The sequence below is a fragment of the Gadus macrocephalus genome, chromosome 8, assembly GCF_031168955.1.
Source record: "Gadus macrocephalus chromosome 8, ASM3116895v1".
In the NCBI taxonomy this organism is placed as follows: Eukaryota; Metazoa; Chordata; class Actinopteri; order Gadiformes; family Gadidae; genus Gadus; species Gadus macrocephalus.
The window spans coordinates 17496774-17514366 of NC_082389.1; the positions used below are offsets into that span (position 1 = coordinate 17496774).

Consider the following 17593-nt stretch of genomic DNA (forward strand, 5'->3'; position numbering starts at 1 on the left):
TGCACTCATCCTGCTTGCAGAGGAGCACTTAGTGTGGCGAGAGCTAGTGCCTGTCCTTCCTGAGGCTACAGACATTACCTCTTCAATGACTCGATGTTCTTCATGTCTTTGACTTGTAGTATGCCTATGGGCTGTAGCTTCCTCCCTTGCATCTATAAGGTCCATTGCATCCTTAACCATCTTCTTTGTTACTGTTTCACAGGTGTCGATTTTGCGACGTGTGTTAAGGTCAGGAACCTCAAGGCATTTCCAATCGTCATAAACGTCATTTAGACTCCTAGAGGTATTGCGTACTTTAGTAATTTGTCCATCTAGCAGGTCGTCTGAGCACTTTCCACTCAGCGCTTGCTTGGCTTCTTTAGTGGCATCCTTCCACTTCTCATAGCACACACTGAACCGATGTGCAACCTTTATTACTTGCTCATCATGCTGTTCTTGACCCTTTTCCGTCATTCTGCGGACTCTTTGGCCTAATGGTGGCTCTTCTGAGGAAGCGGGGTTGTCCACTATGATGCCTTCAGTCGCTTGTGGCTGCACGGTTGAGCTGTGCTCGTGCACACACTCTGTCTTGTCAGGTGCGTGTGACTCCATGTCTGGGAAATGTACATCTGCAATTGTGTGCTCTTCGCCATTTCGGGACATCTTACTTGCCTTACTGTTGTCATTCACTGCTCTTTGGTGCTGTCTTCGTGAGCAGCTAAGTTTTCACTATAATTCCCTCAGTACAAACGACAGCAACGAGTTTCCTTTTTGTTTACTGGCAGGATTTATTTGGTTCATCCAGACCGTGAAAACTGTAATCAAAAAACATAATACACAAATACAATAATCACTAGTCAAAATAATAACAAGCCATACAGTAATATCCCAACATTGTCCTGGTAATGTCGTCACTTTCAATTAGGCTACTGTATACACAATACACTTTGGTTACATATAATACAACAAAACACAAAGACCAATCTAACTAAGCCCAACATGTGTTAGCCCTTAACGGTGTTAGCCCTTAGCTGTATAAAAACAATTTAATACAAACAAGAACAGAAAACACACACAAAAAACGTCAGCAAAACATACCTTAGTAGCTGCATTGCAAGAGGAAAGTTGTGTAGCTTGGCATTACTCTGTAGGATTGTTTATCTTGATGCTAAGAGCTATTTTGCAGATGCATCAGCACTGAAAAACATGTACTAAATCAGCGGACTTTTTTGATGAGTGTTACGCTAAAGTATGTCCTGACGGAAACGGGCGATACAAAAACAAAGGTTCCGCCTTAGAGAACTTTGGTTCCTACCAAAATAAATAACTCAGAAATACCGCGCTGACTGACACAGAGGCAGTTACACTATCCCTATACTATAGAGTTAGGAAATAAAAACTTTAATTGTAGGTAGAACATTAAGTGCAGACAGTTTATTGCATTAGTGGATCTTACTTCATTCCTGGTTTCATTAATTGAGTTCAGCTGACATGATCCTATGACAAACAGAAGATGTACATAGAGTTAAGGATTACATCAAGACTGTACAACAGAGGTCCGGAGGGGGGATGAGCCTGAGCGAGTAGACAATGCAGGCGGAACAGGAGATGAATACTCAAATCTAATCTTGTTAATATGCTTAATAAGTTGACAGAAAGCAACAAGTCAAAATGATCTGACAGGCCAGGCAAAGCAGGCCAGTTGGCGACCCCATGGTGTACAATATGACAGACCACATTAGGCTACATCACATTACAATAATTCACTGATGTTAAGAAGCACTTCCATACGGTGAATATTTGTACATCACTGCACCAATACCTTGCTTTTCCAGTTCCATTAATGGGGGGTTTACACCTACCCGATAGTGGGCCCCGATGGCTTAATCAGCAGCTATCGTTATAACATCGGCAAATAGCGTGGTTGCATCGGGAAACACCGTTACTCTTCCCGGGAACATCGTTAGACAACGGGAAGAAACGGGAAGAAATGCTCAATGATCGGGCAACATCGGGCAACATTGGCAAAGAACGAACATGTTTGTTAACTTTGGGTCTATCGGGGTAGAATCGGTTACCAGGTGTTGCTATGGGCTAATCGGCTATAATCGGGAATAGAACGGGAGTATAACATAAGACATCGCAAGTCGTTCGGGAATTTTCCTGGGCACATCGGCTATATTCGTTAATCTTCCGCGCTTTATTGTGTTTTATCGTCTTTATATCGGCAACCTCAACACACGAAAGACCCTCGAGAACCCTCGACAAATAACGATTGTGAGTGACCAGATTGTGTTAAGGAAGACCCTCAATCTGCCACTTGGGTATAAATAGGGGGTGATGGATGGATGTCCTACTTTTAGAATTACAGGGGTACTTCGCCCATTTAGAACCGGCGTTCTATTATTATAAAGTCGCTATTGTAATATAAATGAATATATAAATAAATATCAGTCTAAACCAGTCTCCCCTTTGCCTTCTATCGAAATGACGTCAAATGACGCCAAACGCACTTCGGGTGTCTTCCCTGGCATAAATCGTTATGTTATCGTTATAACATCGGGTATGTGTAAATGCTACCCCGATAAATTGACCCGATCATACATTTTTAGCCCGATGTCACCCGAATCACCCTGACTTCCACATCGGTGGTCCATCGGCCATTAGCGGCCATTAGCGGGATGGTGTAAACGGGGCCTTTAAGACGTTAAGACCTGTGTTTTTTCTCTTCTTCTTCTTCTTACATTGACTTAACTGAGGATCCTTTAAATCATAATGAAGTTTAGTTTTTCAACGATTTTAATTTAACTCATCCACAAGGCCTTTAGATAACATTTCTGTAATAAAACTTTAGTTACCTACCAGCGATACGTCGTCGTCGTCGTCAGAATATCGACCATTCTTCAGTTTCTTCCTTTTCCCCTTCCCTTTCTCCTCCTGGCTCGACAGTTTGTCTCCACCATCAAGATAATGCCTCCTCTTGCAAACCAACTCCTCTCTGTTGTCTGAAAACGTCAAAATGATGACGTTTTCATAATGTGTGTTTAAAATGCTAGTATTATTTTGGGCAAAATAAAGTTTCTCTCTATAAATCCAGGCTGCGCACCCCACACTTCCCCCACACTTCCCGCGCCTCACATTATAGGCCGCGAGCTAGGGGGCCATATCGTGCCTTACCGTTGCGAGCTTAACAATTAACAACGTTTTTGAAACGAAAACGTTTACCGTGATATTTGAAATATTACCATATGTATGTAGTTATGCACATATTTTATATAAACATAGTCAAAGGAGAAAAAAACTTGTGTTACTTACCACTGACAGAGGTAAGTGATATAATCCGTCCTGGACATGACACAATCCTTCCCTTGTTTGGCCAATTAACGTTATACATTACAAAAGGATCTTTTCAATTTACTTCCCCGACCACCCATGATATTTCGCCTATGTCCACAGCCCCTTCATCCGGAAAGTCAAATAGTGCATATTTTGCCATTTTCTTTATTTTTCCGTAGCAAACTCACGACTAAAACTCACGACTCGACTGTCAAATATTCAACGGACGTCTCACGCGCTGCGAATAAGTAGCATATGTTTACAACCACATTCGCAGCGCGTGAGACGCTCGCGGGTTTACAGTTATCTTTTTCAGTTGTTCAGTTGGTGTTTTCAGTTTAAATTTGTCTGCATTGACAGTCGTCTAACTGCAAAATGTCAGGAAATTATAAACGATATTTGTCAGATTTTTCTATACCTGTGCCAAAAACTACAAGATGGTACAGAAGTCAATTGAGAACAGAGGAACGGCCAGCAAGTTCGACCGAGGAGGTAAGAAAAACTGGAATAAGAGCGCCTCCTTGCGAAACTTGTCAAAGTAATTTCCCTACAGCTAGGCTAACCTCTATTTGTCCACTGGCTTCCAGATTGATTCAAGGCCTTCATTTGAAGCTGAATTCTCTGATGACGGAGACCATGATGATCAAATGAATACACAGTCTATGGTGTGTACACACTAAACACAAAGTTAATTAAGAGAATGGATGTTAAGAAATTATAACTGTACAATTGTAATTTAAGTTCAAGCTGCCACAAACAAAAACTTTCTATTTGCTGTGGGTATCCTAATCTCATTGGTAAATTTGGCTTTTCCAGATTGACTCTTCAGGTGAAGCTGAATTCCCCTGTGATGATCCACCAGACCATGTTGAGCAAGTGTGTACACACACAAAACGCAAACACACCTAGTTGAAATAGGGAGAACGGAGTGGCATATAAGACTTTATGACAGAATTCTGCATTGATGATTGAGTAGCCTACTTTATAAGTAATGTTAATTGTGTGTCCAACCTTTTACTAAAATTAGAAATATAACATATTTGTATATAATACACTATAGGCGTCTTATTAAGCGCTATATAAATTTCATTTATTATTATTATTATTATAGGCCTATCGTAACCAGCACTCGAGTTGAGGGGGGATGGCATCCCCCTTTGGAATTAAAATGATCAAAATGATCAATCTGTTATTTTATCAATTAATGTGGAAATATTACCGCTATTTCATTATAGCGGTTTCCTTTTTCAATTCGGCGTAACGTAGGGTTGCCGCGGTGTGGACATTTCACACCGAGTAATACACTTGTGTTAACACCGGTATTACCGAGTATAAACGGTATAAACTTTGAAACTAAAGGGCAACCGCCATCTTCTCCGTCAACTCTCCTCTCACACTCAGTGACAGCGTCTGGCAGCGCGCCAATTCTCGGTGACGGCATCTTATATCACTCCGCGCCTGGAAGTAGAAACAGTTACAAAGTAAAACATATGTTGGATGATGGAGAGGGTGTAAATGTTGTTACTCCGGGAGTGAGCAAGGCGATGGAGAGACTAACGAAAGCTTAGGCACACGGCGAGTGAACTGCTCCATAGGATAAATTGCCGGCGAACCGCTCTAGCCGAGCCTTCTCTCGGAGGGACGCTAAAGTGTGTTGCATAGCGACCAACGTGCATTTTGAAGGCAGCCAGGAGGGACTACTTTTTTGTATTCTTTGATAAAACGGCTACTTTGACTTTCTTGGTTTCTTTTTAAATGTAGTTTGTCTATGACTTTCGTTTTGCCATAATAGTAACCGTTGTATAAAAGCAGTAGATCACTTAAGTCAGTGGTATGTGCTCATTATACCACTGTGAAGGGGGTCGCCGGCCCTCCGCTGCGCGTCGGGGCCGGACAACGCCCCTTAACAGTGGTATAATGAGCACATACCACAGCCTGTCGTGATCTATTGCTTAAATATAATATCACGGCCAAAAGCTCTGTGCGCCTCCGGATGGCCGTAGCGCGGGGAGCTCTCGTAGGGATTGGGCTTCGCGGGGTTTATTTACCGGCGTTGCTATGATTACCGGTCTTGTGTGTTCCGGTCTAGTGTATTTTCTTAATTATAATTATATTATTAATTTCTACTGATTTTTTTTTTTTATTTAGTAGTCATCTCTCTTATTTTATCCCCAAAAATATATAATATAATAATTATTATTATTATTATCACACCGTTGGTCTCCCACCATATGCTGTCATCATCACAAATGATCTGTCCCTAAAAGTTAATATCCACCATCCCCCCTGGCTTTTTTTTACAACTCGACCACTTATCGTAATAACTCGAGAACTGTGGGTCTGGGTCTGAACATGCACAGAACTTTGACACTCATTTTCAATTTAACACAGCCCGACTTGACACCAGAGGATGGAACAAATGAAACAGAATCCGCTGAAATGGATGACGATGAGCAGTGTTTCACAGTGAGTATTTTTGTGATTGGAGATGTTATTCTGTGTGATGAACTAACGACAATAAAATCATGAGTTACGAAATGCAATGCATTGTTTCTGTCTGCATCTCTTTGCACAGAACATCTTCAACGATCCTGAAATCCAAGAGCAACCCATCTACTCTGTTGCATCAATTAACCGTGGACAGCTACTGTGCCTCATTCTGGCCTTCATCTTGAAGCACAGCATTAGTGGCAGTGGATTAAAAGATTTGTTGGATTTTTTAAATATTGTAGCACCTGGATGTGCCCCCACAAGTAAATACTACTTTGACAAATCTTTCTTTAATTTGGCAAAACAATTACTGTAAAATTTGCTCGCAATATATAGGTAAGTTGTTTACCCCTTGCTGCAGTGACGGAAATGTTGATGAAAGAGTAAACAAAAATGAAGGGTATTATTTTCTCGTAATGCCCCCCACAACTGAAGGAGCTCTTCCAAAACACTACTTTCTACAAGTTCTTAAACGACAACAAAACAAATATGAGCATGGGGGACATTTACAGTGGAAGTATGTACACCTCAAAACTTAAAACCTTTGTTGATACCCTTGACAACATGAGTCCGAACTGAAAACACAGTGAGTAATAAACAACCTACACAATCGACATACTCTGGACACATCACACCGGTACCTATAACACAAATGATTGCCGATTATGATACACTGGAACTGAAAACATTTGAATACATGGAGCACAATCTACAAGACATGGAAGACAATATCGTCCCGGAAAATAACTTCTTCTGTAATATCAATGCCGACTGCGGCTATTACACAGCTGAACAGTACAATAAGACCATTAAGGCAGATCAGAAACTTTCCATGATTCATTTTAACAGTAGAAGTCTGTATGCAAATTTCCAAAACATTAAGGAATATTTATGCCAATTTTCACAACCATTTAACATAATCGCAATATCAGAAACTTGGATCAACCCTGAAAGGGGTGTGGATTTTGAAATAGAGGGCTATGAACTGTACTACAGAAACAGAGAGAACAAGACTGGAGGAGGTGTGGCTCTGTATGTGGACAGAAACCTTAATTGCAAGGTGGTTAATGAAATGACAACTGCAATCGGAAATGTATTAGAATGTCTAACTGTTGAATTCTGCATGGAAAATAAGAAGAATGTGATTGTTAGCTGTATTTATAGAGCACCGGGTTCCAATATTGATATATGCAAGGAATGGATGGAAAAAATTGACACAATGTCAAAGCAAAAGGTCATATTTATCTGTGGGGATTTTAATATAGATCTTCTTAATCCCAATAACCACAAACCAACTGAAGACTTTATCAATACAATGTACAGTTTAAAGGCACCCAGTGCAACTTTATGTAAACATTCAATGAAAAATAAACATTCAATTTCTAGTCTTTTTTACACGTAGTAAGTTTCAATAACTCCATACCATTACATATCGACATTCAAGGAGCAAAGATGAGACGTCGTTGTGTGGTGAGAACTGATAGAAAATCGTAAACAACAACAATCGCCGGTGGGGAGAAGCCATTTTTCCATTGACTGGAAGCCTGCTTTATTTATTGTAGGTTACAAAAAATAAAGAAAATGGCGGCATTGTTGTTGTTATCGATTTTGTATCAGTTCTCACCACACAACGACGTCTCATCTTTGCTGCTTAAATGTCGGTATGTAATGGTATGGAGTTATTGAAACTTACTACGTGTAAAAAAGACTAGAAATTGAATGTTTATTTTTAAGCCTCGAAAGTTGCACTGGGTGCCTTTAAGTCTCTATCCAAAAATCACCAGACCAAGCAGGATAACATCACACTGTGCCACATTGATAGACAACATATTTACAAACGTTATCGACAATAATACAATAAGTGGATTAATGATCAATGACATCAGTGAAATACACTATATAAAGAATTTATAAAGCTTAGAACCAAAGACGCAGAAAATAAAAATAAAAATAAACTTACTAACATTATGTTTATATTATATATTTGTAAGAAAGAATATTACAGAAAATTATTACGAAACGAAACGAAACATAATATTTATATCCCGCCCATATGCAACAATAGACTTACTATAAAATAGACAGAATATTGCCCATGTCAGGGCGGCTCTACACTCCTAACTTTAACAAAAACATATGGTAGAAGCAAATATATAGCACTCCATGGAAGACAGATAAACAGTTTCAAGTAGGAAACATGAAAGTACGCCGACAGATGTTCAAAAAGAAAAATCTTCAATTGGCCCTTGAAAATGCTGATATTATCAATCTTTCTCAATCTAGATGGAAGTGAGTTCCAGGCTTCTGGTGCATAGTTACTGAAGCGCCTGTTTGTTGCTTTCAGCTTGGAGATCTTTGGTAGCTTCATCTGAACGACATCAGCCGGACGAAGTCTTGACTCCCTCAAGGTCGGATCATTACTACTCATTGTGACAAGCTCCTGGAGATACACTGGGGCAACCCCATTCACTACTTTAAAGCAGAGAAGACATACTTTGAAAAATATCCGTTGTTCAATTGGGAGGACATGAGCCTTCTTGTAGTAAGGAGTGAGGTCAACGTTCATATCTGTGATGTCAGAGATGAAACGTCGTACACCTGTGTTCAACGCTGATTTGAGTTTCCTAAGCCTTGTCTTCGTGAGATTCATGTACAGAGCGTTACAGTTATCAAGCTTAGAGATGATTAGCTGCTTGATCAGCATGAGTTTCACCTTCTCATCAAGGTACCGTCTGATGGTTCTGAGGTTTGTCATATCCCAGCTGCACTTCTGCTTGACATTGTTGACTTGTCTCTCCATGTTCAGTGATGCATCCAAGAGAACACCCAGGCTTTTCCAGCTGTCTCCTTTACAGATAGTTGGTGTGATGGTCGTGACACCAAACTGTATCTTTACTTCAAGGTTGTGTTTCTTGAGAACAAGCGGCTTACCCATCACGAGCAGCTCCGTCTTGCTTTCATTGAGTTTCATGAAGTTATCAATCATCCAGCTTTTTATCTCTGACAGACAGTTGTTGATCCTTGCTGTAATATCACAGAGTTCAGTAGGTCTCATTGGGTGGAATGATATATACAACTGGGAATCATCCGCATAGAGTTGTATACTGAGACCGTATTTCTCTGCTATCTTCTGTAACTGTTTGATGTATAGAATGAACAGGATGGGTCCTAGAAGTGAGCCTTGGGGAACTCCAAATAGTAGACACAGCAGGTTAGAGATGGATACATCAATCTTCACACCAAAGGACCTGTCCTTGAGATATGACTTGAACCAGTTCAGGGCAGAACCTGTTATACCGAAATCATTCTCCAGCTTCTTTAGAAGTCTCTTATGATCGATGGTATCAAAGGCCGCTGATAAATCCAGCAGGACAACAATAACAATATTATCTGCATGAATTTCCCTAAAGATATCATCAGTCATCTTCACAAGCAGCGTCTCACAGCTGTGATTTGGTCTGTACCCAGACTGAACTGGGCAGTGGAGGTTGTTGGTCTGCAGGTGGCTGTTCAGCTGGTCTAGGACTATCCGCTCAAGAAGCTTAGAGACAACAGGAAGGTTTGAGACTGGTCTATAGTTCTTCAAGCAGTCTGGATCTGCATCCTTCTTCTTTAGGGTCGGTTTGACAACCGCCTTCTTCAACTCACTAGGAAACTCACCCTGCATCATCGAGATGTTAACAATGTGCAGTAGAATGGGCACAAGCTCGTTTGAGCACTTCTTCAGGAGGAATGTTGGTATAGGGTCTAAGCAGCAGAACTTGCTGGACAGTTTAGAGATGTACTTCAAAAGAGAATCTTTGCTGATGCGATCAAATGCTTCACACTTTATTCCCACAGGGTACTTAAAATCATCATCTGCTGGTTTCCTCTGGTTTTCTTCTTCAGCTTCAGCTTCAATACTGGATCTGATGGTATTCACCTTATCTGCAAAGAACTCCTTAAAGTCTTCAGCAAGTTTCTTTGTATCTTTACTAGAAGGCAGGGCTTGGGATTGTTTACCAGTCAGCTTGTAAACTTTCTTATACAAAGATTTCGTGTCACTTGCAGAAGCTAATAGAGACTTTCTGGTAAAGGCGATCCTCTTCTTCTTCTCTAAACCACAGAAACCGTTCCTGAGCCTGACGTAATCATCGTGTGTTCCTTTTCCCTTCCTCCATGCTGTCTCTGCAGCCCTTCTTTTCCTCTGCAATACACGTAGCTCCTCATCCATCCAGGGGCGATCTTTTCCCTTGACAGTCTTGTTGATAACCGGACAGTGCTTGTCCATGAGTTCCAGCAGTACTTTGTTGTGGAGATTAACAGATTCCTCAAGGCTCTCAGAGCACCACTTGCTCTAGCGACACAGATTCGATTGTAGGATATCCTCCCTGAAATCATCAATAACAATCTCGTTAAAGTCCCTGTAACTGATTTTCCTAGCATCATCAACAAGATGTGAGACACTAGCTGAAACTTCTGCTCTCACCAAAGAATGGTCCGATGATGTTCCCGAGTCTACAACACTAATAGAGTGCACACAGTCTCTAAACCCATCTGTTGTGATAATAAGGTCAAGTGTCCCTCCAAGATTGTGCGTTGGCACCAGTGGCACACACTGTTGAAGTCCATGTTGGCTAAGTAGTGTCAAAAACTTCTCAGGGTAGTGGTCACCAGGTCGCTCAACGTGTATGTTGAAGTCGCCGGCCATAACTGGAGTTCCTGGCTTATTGGAGAGGTCAGAGAGGTAATCACTAAATTCCTCAAGGAAAAAACACTCAGTATACCGAGCCTTCTTCGTGTACGGTGGCCTGTAGATATTTACCAGACGTAGCATCGCACTCTCGGTCTCGATAACAGTCTCCATTACTTGATAGGATTTCTATTTCTTAACATTAGTATTGGACTTCAGCTTGAGGTTTTTGTTGTAGATAACAGCAATACCCCCTCCAGAACGGTGCTTCCGTGGGTCAGAAACTATTCCCCAGCCATAGTCTTTGATCTCTTGTAGCTTTGCAGTATCTGCATGCCGGAGGAAAGTCTCCTGAACAACGCATATATCAATCTCCTGGTCTGCAAGATGTCGCAGCTTGTATGTATTAAACGTAACTACAAGAGCTATTTGAGCACCTGGTGATTTTACCAGGATTTACACACGCCTGTAATCTGACCGACACGACACATGCGTGCGCTCACTCTCTCTCTCTCACTCACACACACACACACACACACACACACACAAAGTGGCTGACTCACAACTGTTTGAAGGGCAGGGGCGAAAAAATAAAAAGGGCACAACATGGGGCGCCCAACCAGCATGCAAAAAGCTATGATGCATCATATATGGCACTTTCTCTCGTATCCACCACTCTAGAGGGCACTTTTTTTCAACCATGGAGGCACTGTAAGGGCATTAAGAGGGCACTCATTGAGGCACTAAATTATCTTGTTCTAGTGCTCATCATCATAATTTATTGTATGAAGGGGCACCAGAGGGCACCCAATAATTTTTTTCACATGTTGGGCAGCCAATAAGGCACTTTCTCTCGTATTCGCCACTCTTGAGGGCACTATTTCAACCATGGAGGCAGGGGGGGGGCAGTCACCCCCCCTGAGTCCGCCACTGCACACACACACAGTCCTCCTAAACAATGTTCCTTACACAAAACAGACAACACAAGACAACCCAGATCAAGCGGCTATGAACAACCATACCCACAACCACCCCACGCAATCAAGGCACAATTAGAAATATAATAACACATAAAATAATAACGGACAGCTCAGGGAACAGTTATGCCGCATCGGGAGGTGTGTATTTTACTCGCCCTATTTGTAGAGGAAGGCCATTCTCCTGTCTTTCATGGTGGCGAAGTGGTCAACAAGAGACCCAGAGATTGTTCAGGGAGCATGAATCTTTGTCAAAAAGAAGACATGGCCAGCAATTAGTAGCTGAAGTTTAGCGCTACCAGCTAGCCACTCGACAAAGTTCTCCTCATTGAAAGTGCGATAACCACTCTACTTTCTCTCCACACGCAGCAGAAGCCTGACGTCAGATTGATTTTTTAGTTGCTGCCCATGTGGCAGTTTGGTTACATTTTACTAAATAATCTCGACCCTCCACAACTCCACTTGCCTATACGATAATATGATAAAAATACAAACGTGCTAATCTCCCGCTATTTTTTTACGTTGACGTTGATGCTTTGATTTGATTGGTGTGAAGCCAAGCCCATGGGCCCGATGATGGCTTCCCTTGGCACACTGCTGAGTAATCACAGGAGGGCAGTGTCATGACGGAAGCCTCACCGGATTGGTTAATCCTTCTTCTTTTTTCACCAAGGGATGCCATCCCATGGGACACACAGTGTGCAATGTCGTGTTTTACCGCGTATACAGTATTTTGAATTTAGCGGGGCGCATTTTGAAATGCTCAATGAGACGAGAAAATGTGGAAGAAATGACAGCAACACGGCACCAAAGAATAACCGAAACTGTTAATATGAATGTTTTTATTGGATGTCTAAAAAACAGGGAAGCCTGGCTTCCCTTGGCCTCCGGGGGAAAACGCCACTGGGGCTAATGCATGATCACCAAGTAGGCCTTCAACCTACAATTATAGAATGCCAAAAGTAGATGATTAATTTGAAGGATGTGGAGTTTGAATATGTTATTTTGTCATTGGCCCTGATTCAATGAGCATCTGTTATCAGGCCGTAAACCAACAGACCGAGCCAACAATAGGCCATTGGACATAAGTATCTGTCTTGGACTAGTGACTTAAATCGCCCAAAAAATAATAAATTGCATAACTGAATATTGTGTTGTTCTCAGCATGGAAAAGGAATACAGAGCCGAAAGGAAAAAGCTAACCGGCCATGTTTCAAACTTTTGAGCACTAAAGTAAGCCCAGCTTTGGCCTGTGAGTGGCACTAAAGATTTCAAATTGGGCCCCCAAATTGATGTGAGGGTGTCTTTCTTGCGGGTTTGAAATGTTTGGTTTCAGGTCCTATGCTGCCACCTGCTGCCAAACCATAACCTTGTAATGCGTAGTCGCGTAGTAGTTTAGGCAATCAGATATTTTATGATGATTGAATGTGGAAATGTTGGATATTATTCTGTGCAATGTTCATATGCACATGCATATGAACGCATGCATTCATATGTGTGATTCACTAATGTCCAACTCAGGTTGGTTTAATCCTCACACGGTCACATCACACCTGGTGCAATTTTCACTATCAGTAGCATACATACGCAATAATGCAAAGCATCATTTTTTTTTGTGATATTTTTGTTTCAAGATCTGGGGTACCCTGTAGGCAGGCTTTGTATTAAAACACACAAATTACTGTGAGGTCACAATGCGCTCAATGATAGGTTCGGGAAGCTGGACTCGTCATAATGACTGGTGTCAATCAAGTATCTGCTCAAGTTCTAAAAGTTTCATTCGCCCTTCGACGCCAAGTAGAGGTAAGTCATGAACTATAGCTCTAATAATAATAATAAGTAGTAATAAGTAGTCCCATTTTATGTCAATGCTATTATAAATCCGTCCATGGCACATTATTACATGTCAATTATATATTTATCGAAGTGTAAAAGATAAATCTACCACATTTTGCTCGATTGAAATAAGGTTAAGCAGTGCTCGGGGCGTCGTGGACCTCGGGCCTACCACGGCCTCTCACCTCACTCTCCAAACACCAAAGGGCCCTTGCCCCCTCTTCGAAAAGTTCAATGTCATTTTAGAAAGTCATCTAACTATTCGATAACGCTAACAATTATGTATGTTATTGCAAATGGTTTTTCACGGTGAAAACACGGATCGATTTAGCGGTAATCGTCGTAACCTTCTGTCACAATATCCGTAAACTCGAAAACCATAACCGTAATACCGCATGAATATACAGATCGGTACATTTGTGGAACGTTTGTGCTGCATGTATTCACGCCATCGCACATCGAGGGTCATATCTGAAGCAATGCTGCTGCACGAGGTGTTTTAACGACTGCATTAGCTCACTCTCTTGCTAGTGGCTACTGACGTTTATGTATAAATTATGTTAGTACTACACGGTTCTGTATGCGCTGTACACAATCGTGGTTGGTTCAACTTTTCAGCGTTGAACCGTGATTTTTACCGAATTATTGTCTTTATCGACTTCCAATGCAAGTAATGTTGTTGTAAATGTAAACTTAACGAGACACCGTGATAGGAGCGTACAACTGATGCCGTTTTATTCTCTTCACAAATTTTTCTCAATACGTCGTCACGCACACACTTAATTTCTTGTACCAGAATTCAAAATTGCATGCGTATCGTATGCTTCAGACCCAAGCAGTGGTCCAATCTATGTATGTGGTAAAGACTATTTTAATTTTATTACAGAGACTCATAGAGAGATTATTGAACAGCGACGATGGACAGGAAGACATTGTTTTCTTCGTGGGCTCAACTGACCCCTGCTTCCATCATGATGGTGGACTACACCGAGGTGACCAGGCTCGTCCCCGCCCCCCCTACTGAGGCCAAGCCCCCGGGCCTTAACCCCCGCTACCCTCGGGGGGCTAGGCTGCCCTGGTTGGCTGCCCCAGCCGCTGGCGCCAACGAGAGGATCGTCCTCGGCCCCCCTACTGAGGCCAAGCCCCCGGGCCTTAACCCCCGCTACCCTCATGGGTCTAGGCTGCCCCGGTTGGCTGTGGCTGAGGAGGCTGACGGCCAGGAAGCCTGGATCCAGGCGGCCCACTCCGACACCGTGTCCCCCCGTGCACGGGCTCTGGGTGCCGCCTCGAGCCAGGAGACTTCCCCGGGCCGAACCCCGCCAGGTGAAGAAGTCGTATACTTTGGTGTATTGCAAATATAATGAAGTATACAAAAGTTATTACAAGTGAACTTTTACTTTTTGTGCTTCCTTAAAAGTATGTTTAACGTATGCACTTTTCAAAAGTGTACTTCACAATAAATGTCATTAAGTTCCACTTTAATGTACTGAAAAAAAAGTATACTAATTCTGAAATACTTAAAGTGGTATTGCATTGTACTTGTAAAAAGTGAACTTTATTGTAAGTGTATTGTAAGTTGTACGTATGTGTACTTAGAAAAAGTATACTAAATAGCAAAGTAGAAGTGTATTTTAGTATACTTGCAGAAAGTTAATCTCAAATTGTATTAGAGTGCCTTAGAAAAATTGCAAATAGGTGGTCATTTAGTGTACTTATGTAAGTACACTTATTTTCAAGTCCTGTGTACTACACTATTAAAATGTTTTATTAAAGTGTACTTAATTTCCCCTCATTAGAAGTGGCTGACCCTGACCACCCTCGTGGGGCTAGGCTGCCCCGGTTGGCTGCCCCAGCCGCTGGCGCAGACGACAGGATCGTCCTCCGCCCCCCTACTGAGGCCAAGCCCCCGGGCCTTAACCCCCGCTACCCTCGTGGGTCTAGGCTGCCCCGGTTGGCTGCCCCAGCTGGTGGCAGCAATGAGAGGGTCGTCCTCCACCCCCCTACTGAGGCCAAGCCCCCGGGCCTTAACCCCCGCTACCCTCGTGGGTCTAGGCTGCCCCGGTTGGCTGTGGCTGAGGAGGCTGAGGGCCAGGAAGCCTGGATCCCGGCGGTCCACTCCGACACCGTGTCCCCCCGTGCACGGGCTCTGGGTGCCGCCTCGAGCCAGGAGACTTCCCCGGGCCAAACCCCCCCAGGTGAAGAAGTCGTATACTTTAGTGTATTGCAAATATAATTGAAGCATACAAAAGTTATGACAGGTATACTTTTACTTTTTGTGCTCATTTAAAAGTATGTTTAACGTATGTACTTTTCAAAAGTGTACTTCACAATAAATGTTATCAAGTTAAACTTTAATGAACTGAAAAATAAGTATACCAATTCTAAAATACTTAAGTGGTATTGCATTGTACTTGTAAAAAGTGCACTTTATTGCAAATGTACTGTAAATTAGAAGTGTATTTAAGTAAACTACATCTGAAGCTGTAGAGTGTACTTACAAAGATTATACAAAGTTTTAAATAAGTGGTATTTTAGTGTACTTATGTAAAGTACACTTATTTTCAAGTCCTGTGTACTACACTATTAAAATGTTTTATCAAAGTGTACTTAATTTCACCTCATTAGAAGTGGCTGACCCTGACCACCATCGTGGGGCTAGGCTGCCCCGGTTGGCTGCCCCAGCCGCTGGCGCCAACGACAGGATCGTCCTCCGCCCCCCTACTGAGGCCAAGCCCCCGGGCATTAACCCCCGCTACCCTCGTGGGTCTAGGCTGCCCCGGTTGGCTGCCCCAGCTGGTGGCAGCAATGAGAGGGTCGTCCTCCACCCCCCTACTGAGGCCAAGCCCCCGGGCCTTAACCCCCGCTACCCTCGTGGGTCTAGGCTGCCCCGGTTGGCTGTGGCTGAGGAGGCTGAGGGCCAGGAAGCCTGGATCCCGGCGGTCCACTCCGACACCGTGTCCCCCCGTGCACGGGCTCTGGGTGCCGCCTCGAGCCAGGAGACTTCCCCGGGCCGAACCCCCCCAGGTGAAGAAGTTGTATACTTTAGTGTATTGCAAATTAGGGCTGCAACTAACGATTATTTAGATAATCGATTAATCTGTCGATTATTTTTTCGATTAATCGATGAATCGGATAAAAAAAAGAAACATTTGGAATTGCCGCATCTTTATTCAAAAACTGAACATTACTTCAAATTCACAGTGCAGACTGAAGTGTAAAAACACCAGGTTATTGCTCCAACGTCCCGGAACTATTAAAAGTAATATTAAATAATAAAAATAAAAAAAACATAACTGGGATAACACAAAAAAAAACATACAATGTATGATATACTTTTTTATGTATATAAGGGATGTCCATGGTTAACCGGTCAAACCTATTGATACCATTTTCGAGACTCCTTGAAATAGAACTTGTAATATTGCTTTAATTGCTGATAAGATGATGATAGTTCAAGATAGGACATTAAACAGGTCATAATTCTATCTTTACTATCTATTTTATATTACTGGGAAAACAAGTTTTCACCAAAATCTAAAAATTTTATTTATTTTTTTCTGTTGCATTTGAACGCATCAATCATATTACTGAGCCGACCTGAACACATCACATTTGACACCGTTTGTAACCATTGGTTAGTTGTTGTTTTTTTAAAGCTAACTACCTCTATATCCTGCCGATTTTAACATGGATTTAAAAACTGGAATACTATTTTTAACTGACGGGACTTTACCGTCCGGTTGTGTGATTACGACCGCTGCTTTGAATGACTGTTGATGCAAGTGGTGCCGACTCCGAGCCCGTCTGCACAACGTCTGCAGCAGCAGCAGCTGACAGAGTTTTCGGTTGGACTAGACGGATACTGAGTTGAAAGAGTTTTTTTAACCCAAAGACAGTGAAGGTACAACACTTTTATGTAGGCCTACAGTCCAGTTTTAAGATATGACCAAAATACAATCTGTGGTCGCTCACACTAAAGCTCGCTGTGGGCGTGCATGAACCATGAACCAACCTGTCGGCGGCTGGCTGTAAACAGTGCTGCGCCTATGGGTAACTTATTAAACGTAAAAAAGTAATCGATTTTTATCGATATTATCGATTCGTTGTTGCAGCCCTATTGCAAATATAATTAAAGTATGCAAATGTTATTACAAGTGAACTTTTACTTTTTGTCCTTAAATTAAAGTATGTTTAACGTATTTAACGTAAGTATGTTAGCTGTAATACAAATTGTATTACAGTGCCTTAGAAAAATTGCAAATACGTGGTCATTGTGTACTTGTGTACACAATGTACACTTATT

General features: G+C 42.1%; 1 protein-coding gene and 1 long non-coding RNA gene across 2 annotated transcripts in view; both read right to left on the minus strand.

The window, feature by feature from the left end:
• scinlb (scinderin like b) overlaps positions 1-17593 on the minus strand; it is a 305691-nt gene that overhangs the window by 10354 nt on the left and 277744 nt on the right. The gene's annotated exons all lie outside the window — the stretch shown is intronic.
• Positions 743-1351, minus strand: LOC132463440 (uncharacterized). Its single transcript, XR_009527023.1, has 2 exons — positions 1078-1351; positions 743-794 (listed from the first exon to the last, which is right to left on the minus strand). It is a non-coding gene; the product is annotated as an uncharacterized LOC132463440 (long non-coding RNA).